The sequence below is a fragment of the Arachis stenosperma genome, chromosome 2 (genome assembly GCF_014773155.1).
Source record: "Arachis stenosperma cultivar V10309 chromosome 2, arast.V10309.gnm1.PFL2, whole genome shotgun sequence".
Taxonomy (NCBI): domain Eukaryota; kingdom Viridiplantae; phylum Streptophyta; class Magnoliopsida; order Fabales; family Fabaceae; genus Arachis; species Arachis stenosperma.
Window position 1 is genome coordinate 92,536,530 of NC_080378.1, and position 8,768 is coordinate 92,545,297.

Sequence of the window (8,768 nt, forward strand, 5' to 3'; positions counted from 1 at the left end):
TCGACCTAACGAAGTCAGTTTCCTACAAAACAAGTTATAAAAGTAATCGCTGAAAGAGACCTGAACAAGGTCCAAGAAAGAGGATTACAGAAATAACTAAGGAGAGCTCGACATGACAAAGTCGGCCCAAACGACAAAAGAGTTATAAAAGTAATCCCTGAAAGAGACCTGAACAAGGTCCAAGAAAGAGGATTACAGAAATAACTCAGGAGAGCCCCGACACGACGAAAGTCAGCCCACAACACAAAAGTTATAAAAGTAATCCCTGAAAGAGACCTGAACAAGGTCCAAGAAAGAGGATTACAGAAATAACTTGGAAAGCTACAGATTGGACCGACAAGAAGAAGTCGGACCAACGAAAGCTACAGCTTGGACTGACAAGAAGAAGTTGGACCAACGAAAGCTACAGATTGGACCGACAAGAAGAAGTCAGACCAACAAAAGCTACAGATTGGACCGACAAGAAGAAGTCGGACCAACAAAAGCTACAGCTTGGACTGACAAGGAGAAGTCGAACCAACAAAAGCTAAAGAAGGATCGACAAGAGAAGTCGGACAAATGAAAAACGTGCGCTAAAACGGACATAGCTCTGCCCAAAAAAGCCACGGCACCACGACAAGGCTATCAAAATTGTTCAAACTAACTAAAAAGAGTTCTACGAGAACACTAAAAAGTCGTCAGACAAGTTAGCCCCAAGGACCACCTCGACCAAGCAGAAAGTGGACAAACCAGGAGTGATCAAAAGAGGTCGGACAACAAAGTACCGACACTCTACAAAGATCCACAAAGGGGACAAAGACATCTCGCAACGGCCATAGGAAGGCCAGAAATGCTTTGCTAAAAAGTATGAAGTCTTGAAAAGAGAGACTACTTAAAAGGCAAAAGCACAAAATCAAAACGGCAGTAAAAAGTCATCCAAATAGACTATAAAAAGGTTCTCCCATTGGAACACTACCTATAAAGTTGTTGGATTATGACTAAAAATCCCGAGCAGTAAAGACAAACAAAGTCGGAAGAAGGCTGAAAATACCTCTCAACAAAATAAAAAGAGCAATACCAGACTCGCACAAAGGAGAAACTACTCAAGATCGACCAAAGTCAAGATGCTTGAGCACGACTTCCTCAAAGAGATCGAAGCTCTGAAAGCACGATCTCACGAAAAGATCCGAACTCAAGCAGGGGCAAAGTCGTACAGGTCGACGTCAGCTAAGAAGAGGCACAAGTACGATCTCAAAAAAGATCAAGCCAAAAGGTTGGGAAATAACTTAAGGCTCAAATGTGCTTAGCCAAAAGGCATACAACTCCACTCAAAGAAGGCACAATCTCAAACAGGGCTACGAACGTCATCCGAGACTAAAAAAGGTTCTATATAAAGAACACTAAAAAGTCATTGGACAAGTCACTAAAAGCCCGAATATCAAGCCGCAAGGATAACTTCGCCAAAGCAGAGGGTTGTCAACACAAACTTAAAGCAAGGCGTGATCCAGAAGGCAAGGGTAGAAAACCCACACTACCGCTTAAAAGAGGTTGGACTGTGAAGTACCAAACCTCTAGAAAATATGAAAAGATTGCAAAGCAATGAAGAAACAAGCCAGACAGATGCTTGAGCACGACTTCCAAAGAGATCGAAGCTCTGAAAAGCACGATCTCACGGAAAGATCGAACTCAAGCAGGGGCACTGTTCATACCCTGGGTCAAGCTGTCCGACCCGGGATGTTTAGCGACAAGCTGACCGACCTCTTCTCAAAGAGCTCGGCCAAATCGCCATAGGAGCCCAAAGTAGGCCCAAAACGAAGAAGCACAGTCCAAATTTAAAGGCGGTCAGAGCCCAGAAAGATGAGGTGGTTTCCTTGAAGATAAGTTGACCTCACCCAAAAGATAAGATAAGATAAGATAAGATAACTAACTTTTATCTAGAAAGGTCACTCCACACCATTATAAATACGCTGGAGCACCAAGGTATAACTCATACTCTGATTCTACTCAATACCTGCTTAATACCCTTGCTAACTTAAGCATCGGAGTCCCTTGCAGGTACCCCCCACCCTCCGGGAATGAAGGATCAGCACCACCACCAAGTCCAACAAGTCGGACACGGCGGCTCCAGCCACCATCAACAAGTCGGACACAACAGTTCCGACCAGTACAGAAGATCTCGTCCGAGATTGACCTATAGTTTCAGGTAACCCTCGGAACAAAAACTATGGAATCCAGTCAATCAGACATGCCGTCCGTAATCTTAGTAGACATCTCAGCTTCAAGAAGACATAGGTCAACCATGAGGTTATTACCAAACAACTCGGACAAATAAGGAAACAAGTCGGACAATAATAGCAAAAAATCAAGTGTCAGATACAACAGTAAAAGGGAAACCCCAAGACTCACACGAAAGTCCTGGGGTACCCTTTGGAGGCAACAACAGGGCAAGAACACAGAGAAGAGAAGCCGACAATCACCTATCAAACAAAAGGTCAAAACAAATTCTAGAACTTTTGTACAAAGGAGTCAGGAAACGATGAAAAGAAACAAGAACAGCAGCCAATTCCTAAGCAAAGCACACATTCTCCTCAAAGGTGAATACGCAAACTTTTTGCAAAAAGAACCAAAGTTCTTCAGATCAAAAAGGGAGCTTGGGCTGAAGAGCTCCCACAAGTCCTATGGGAATATCAGACAACTCCACACTTCACCATGGGGGAATCACCCTTCCGATTGACTTGCGGAGTGGAGGCAATGATCCCAGTAGAAATCGAAGAAGGATCCCCCAGAATGATCCTCTACAATAAAGAGGTCAACTCCCAAATCCAAAGGGAAGAACTCGACCTACTCCCAGAAGTCCGAGAAAGAGCTCGGATCAGGGAAGAAGCGTTAAAACGTCGCATGGCCTTAAGGTACAAACGAAAGGTAGTGCAGAGAAGCTTCGCCAATAATGACCTTATCCCAATCCGAAATGATATCGGAACAAGTCGACCGGGAGAGGGAAAGCTAGCAACTAACTGGAAAGGACCCTGCCAAGTCACGAAAGTACTGGGGAAAGGTTACCACAAAGTGTCCGACCTCAAGGGGCGAGAGCTACCAAGGTCATGGCATGCCTGCAAAAGGCGCCAGGCTAAAAGATTGCCCGACCTAGAAGGGTAAGCACTAACATGTACACACTCTTATTCATATCTTCATTTTATTGTTTAAAAGTTCACAGATCCCCTAAAAAGTTTCCTACCAAGACGTCCGATTACGACAGGTCGGCAAGGTGAAAACCAAATTCACCGCTCGATCACGACAAAGGTCGGTGTTCCGAGGGTTACCTGAAACTAAAGGTCGATCTCGGATGAGATCTTCTGTGCTGGTCGGAGCTGTAGAGTCCGATCTTGATGATGGTGATCGGAGTCACTGTGTCCGACTCATTGGAGTTAGTGATGATGCTGATCCTTCGTCCCCGGAGGGTGGGGGGTACCTGCAAGGGACTCTGATGCTTAAGTTAGCAAGGGTATTAAGCAGGTATTGAGTAGAATCCAAGTATGAGTTATACCTGGGTGCTCCAGTGTATTTATAATGGTGTAGAGTGACCTTTTTAGATAAGATAAGTTAGTTATCTTATCTTATCTTATCTTCTAGGTGAGGTCAGCTTATCTTTCATGGGAACCACCCTTCCCTCTGTAGGCTTGGGCTGCCTTAGGATTTGGGGCGTGTTCCTCTATTTGGGCCATTCTTTGGGCTTTTCTGATGACTTGGCCGAGCTCTTTAAGAAGAGGTCGAATTGTCCTGACCTGAAGAGGTCGGTCGCTTTGTCTGTAGAACATCCCGGGTCGGACAACTCGACCCAGGATATGAACAGTGCCCCTGCTTGAGCTCGGTCTTCTTTTTGAGATCGAGTCCTTGACTTCGGTCTTTCTTTGGTGAAGCCAAACTCAAGCATTTTGTCGACTCCTTTGTAGCAGCTTTGAATGTAGAATGTTTCTTCTAAAAGACGCGTGCTTTTATATCGGCGCTTTTTTGGGAACGTGCGAGGGTTTAATGCCCTCTTTAATTTGAGCATTAATTGCCCCGTTTTCCTTTGGTTCTTTACTTTGATTTTGAAAACCCAGAAACGGTTTTTCTCCTTTAGCCTTTTCGTAACTTCTTTTCTCTACTTTCTTTGCTTTCTATTCTTTCATTTGCGCTTCTGCTTTCTCTTGGAGTCCGTAGTTTTCGTGTTTTCTCTTCTGCGACATTGCTCTTTGTTCGCGTTTTTGCTTGTGAAAGGGCGTCCCAGATTTCGTCTCCATCTTCAATTTCCTCGAAGCTTGCTGTTCTTTTCCTGGTAAGTACTGGCTTTCTTGTAGATTGGTTTTCAATTTTTGGTGAAGCTTCGATTTTGCATGTTTGAAAGTTTGAATCTTTCGAAGTCTTGTATTTGCTTGTCACTGTAACATGTTCTTCCTGTCTTTCTTTTATGCATTGTCTTGGCTTTTCCGTTGAGGCTTTCTAGGGTTTTATTGTCGTTTGTGGTTTTTTCCTGCCTGATACTTGATAAAAATCTGCGTCTATTCCTCGCTTTGTTTGAAGATTTGCTTTTTGTCTGATCTTTGAAAAAAGGTTGCACCTTTAATGGTCTCTTCTTGGCGTGTTTGGTAGAGTGCAACGATTTTTTGTATTTCTCCTTGTAGAAAGGTGTTTTGCTATTTTTTGGATTTCTTTTTGAGATATGCTGGGATGTAAGCTTTGTAAATTGATGTCTGGAAACCTTGCTTTGTTACTGCCTCCAAGGGATGCCCCAGGACTTTTGGTTTGAGTCTTGGGGTTTTCCTTTTCTTTGTTCCATCGCCTGAGAAGTATTTGACCGAGTTGTTTTGTCCCTTCGTTCGAGATGTTTGTGGTAACCCTATCTTCTTTTCTTACTTGTAGGGTTAGTTGGCCTCATGTCTTCTCGCAATAACATTGTAGAGATGTCTTCCAGAGTTCTCGAGGGGATGTCTGATTGGCTGGACTCCCTTGTTTTGTTGTGTGTTTCTGTTGTGGATGCTGAGTTTTGCACAGAGCTGAGGAAGCGCCATAGGATTTGTGGTATCAATGCCCGTGAAGAGGATTACGAGCTTGTTGCTCCTGATTCTGATGAGAGAGTTTGTTTTCCGACTTCCATTGAGAGGGAGCGTCCCTTCTTCTATGCCTATGAATACTTTTTCAGCCAGTTGAACGTTACCTTTCCTTTTACTGCTTTTGAGACCGACCTGCTGTGGTCGTGTAATATTGCTCCGTCCCAGCTTCACCCCAATTCCTGGGGTTTTATTAAAATTTTTCAACTTTTCTGCCGTAAATTAGATGTAACACCTTCCCAGACTCTTTTCCTTTATTTGTTTGTTTCCGCCAAGCCTGGCGGTTCTTCAAAAAAGAAAGCTTCTTGGATTTTCTTTAGGTCCGCCCAGGGCCACAAAGTTTTTGCTATGTATGATGAGTCCTTCAAGGACTTCAAGAATTACTTCTTTAAGGTTCGTGCTGTCGAGGGGGCCCGCCCCTTTTTTCTTGATAAAAATGATTAGCCTTTTTTCCTCTAGAGTGGCAGAGGGATGTGAGAGTGTCTCGTTATACCTGGGAGATGCTTGATGATGTTGAGCGTGCTTTTGTTGTTGTTCTTGAGGATCTGTGGGGGAAATCACCCTATCTTGATACAAAAAGCTTTTTGAATGACCCATCATTGGTTCGGACTGTTTTTGGTATTTGTCTGACTTGTCTCTTATACTTGTTTCTTAGTTTTTTCTTCCCTTTGTTGTGACCATAACTCTTTGCTGTGGCTAATTCTGTTTTTGCAGAGATGTCTAAGAACAACGACTCCATGAAGGCCTTTAAAAGGGCAAAGAAGGCAACTGCTGCTCTGAACATCTCGGCCAAAGTGACTGGCGAGGGATCTTCTCAGGTCCCAGTGAAGCCTCCTGTGCTGAGTTCTCTCGGGCCGAAGAAAGTAATTCCTACTCCTCGGTTTCATCAGGTCGATCCTCCTCAGACTTCTGCCGTTGCTTCTGGCATCCCTCCCTTAAAAAAGCAAAAAACATCCGAGCCCTTTAACCTGGATGCCCCGGAATTTGATGCTATCGAGTTTGTTGACCAACAAATTGCCCCCTATGGTAGGCTTTCTATGGACGACGTGTCTCTTCTTCAGCATCTGGATTTTATCACCAAAAGTAGCGTGAAGATGGCTCATATGGGTGCGGCTATTTTCCGAATAGTTCAAGGGATCCCAATTCATGCCACAAAATCCTTCATGGAGGAGGCCAAGTCAGAATTTGATCGGATCAAGGGTCTGAAGGATGAGTTGGAGGTGAAGTTGGCGAACGTGGAGAAGGAGCTGGAGGGTGAGAAGGCCAGCTCTATTGCCTTGGCTGCTTCTTTGAAGTTGGCTGAGGACATGGCACTGAAGCATAAGGATAGCTATGTGGTGCACGAAATTGTGATCACTACAACTTCGCACAACTAACCAGCAAGTGCACTGGGTCGTCCAAGTAATACCTTACGTGAGTAAGGGTCGATCCCACGGAGATTGTTGGTATGAAGCAAGCTATGGTCACCTTGTAAATCTCAGTCAGGCAGACTCAAATGGGTATAGTGATAAACGAATAAAGCATAAAGATAAAGATAGAGATACTTATGTATATCATTGGTGAGAGCTTCAGACAAGCGTATGAAGATGCCTTCCCTTCCGTCTCTCTGCTTTCCTACTGTCTTCATCCAATCCTTCTTACTCCTTTCCATGGCAAGCTTATGCAAGGGTTTCACCGTTGTCAGTGGCTACCTCCCATCCTCTCATTGGAAATGTTCAACGCACCCTGTCACGGCACGGCTATCCATCTGTCGGTTCTCAATCAGGCCGGAATAGAATCCAGTGATTCTTTTGCGTCTGTCACTAACGCCCCGCCTTCAGGAGTTTGAAGCACGTCACAGTCATTCAATCATTGAATCCTACTCAGAATACCACAGACAAGGTTAGACCTTCTGGATTCTCTTGAATGCCGCCATCAGTTCTCGCCTATACCACGAAGATTCTGATCTCACGGAATGGCTGGCTCGTTTGTCAGGCGAGCACTCGGTTGTCAGGCGATCAACCATGCATCGTGTTATCAGGAATCTGATGAGCGGATAATTTGTACGCTTTTTGGCATTGTTTTTAGTATGTTTTTGGTAGTTTTAGTTGAGTTCTTAGTATATTTTTATTAGTTTTTAGCTAAAATTCACTTTTCTGGACTTTACTATGAGTTTGTGTGTTTTTCTGTGATTTCAGGTATTTTCTGGCTGAAATTGAGGGATCTGAGCAAAAATCTGATCCAGAGACTCAAAAGGACTGCAGATGCTGTTGGATTCTGACCTCCCTGCACTCGAAGTGGATTTTCTGGAGCTACAGAAGCCCAATTGGCGCGCTCTCAACGGCGTTGGAAAGTAGACATCCTGGGCTTTCCAGCAATATATGATAGTCCATACTTTGCCCAAGATTTGATGGCCCAAACCGGCGTTCAAAGTCACCTCAAGAAATTCCAGCGTTAAACGCCGGAACTGGCACCTAATTGGGAGTTAAACGCCCAAACTGGCATAAAAGCTGGCGTTTAACTCCAAGAAGAGTCTCTACACGAAAATGCTTCATTGCTCAGCCCAAGCACACACCAAGTGGGCCCGGAAGTGGATTTTTATGTCATTTACTCATCTCTGTACACCCTAGGCTACTAGTTCTCTATATATAGGACCTTTTACTATTGTATTTTTCATCTTTGGATTGTTTTTGATCCTTTGATCATCTTTGGACATCTAGTTCTTAGATCATTGGGAGGCTGGCCATTCGGCCATGCCTAGACCTTTTGCTTATGTATTTTCAACGGTGGAGCCTCTACACACCATAGATTAAGGTGTGGAGCTCTGCTGTACCTCGAGTATTAATGCAATTACTATTGTTCTTCTATTCAATTCCGCTTGTTCTTTGTCCAAGATATCACTTGTTCTTCAACTTGATGAAGGTGATGATTGACACTCATCATCATTCTCACTCATGAACAAAGTGACTGACAACCACTCTTGTTCTACAAGCATTCGAGGCTCTAGTGAATATCTCTTGGATTCTTTAATCGGAATCTTCGTGGTATAGGCAGGACCTGATGGCGGCATTCAAGAGAATCTGGAAGGTCTAAACCTTATCTGTGGTATTCTGAGTAGGATTCAATGATTGAATGACTGTGACGTGCTTCAAACTCCTGAGGGCGGGGCGTTAGTGACAGACGCAAAAGAATCACTGGATTCTATTCCGGCCTGATTGAGAACCGACAGATGAATTCCGCTATGACCGTGACAGGGCATATGCAATCGCTTTCAATGAGAGGATGGGAGGTAGCCACTGACAACGGTGAAACCCTACACGAGCTTGCCATGGAAAGGAGTAAGAAGGATTGGATGAAGACTGTAGGAAAGTAGAGAGACGGAAGGGAAGGCATCTTCATTCGCTTATCTGAAGCTCTCACCAATGATATACATAAGTATCTCTATCATTTATCTTTATGCTTTATTCGTTTATCACCATACCCATTTGAGTCTGCCTGACTGAGATTTACAAGGTGACCATAGCTTGCTTCATACCAACAATCTCCGTGGGATCGACCCTTACTCACGTAAGGTATTACTTGGACGACCCAGTGCACTTGCTGGTTAGTTGTGTGAAGTTGTAGTGATCACAATTTCGCGCACCAAGTTTTTGGCGCCGTTGCCGGGGATTGTTTGTGTATGGACAACTGACGGTTCATCTTGTTGCTTAGATTAGGTATTAT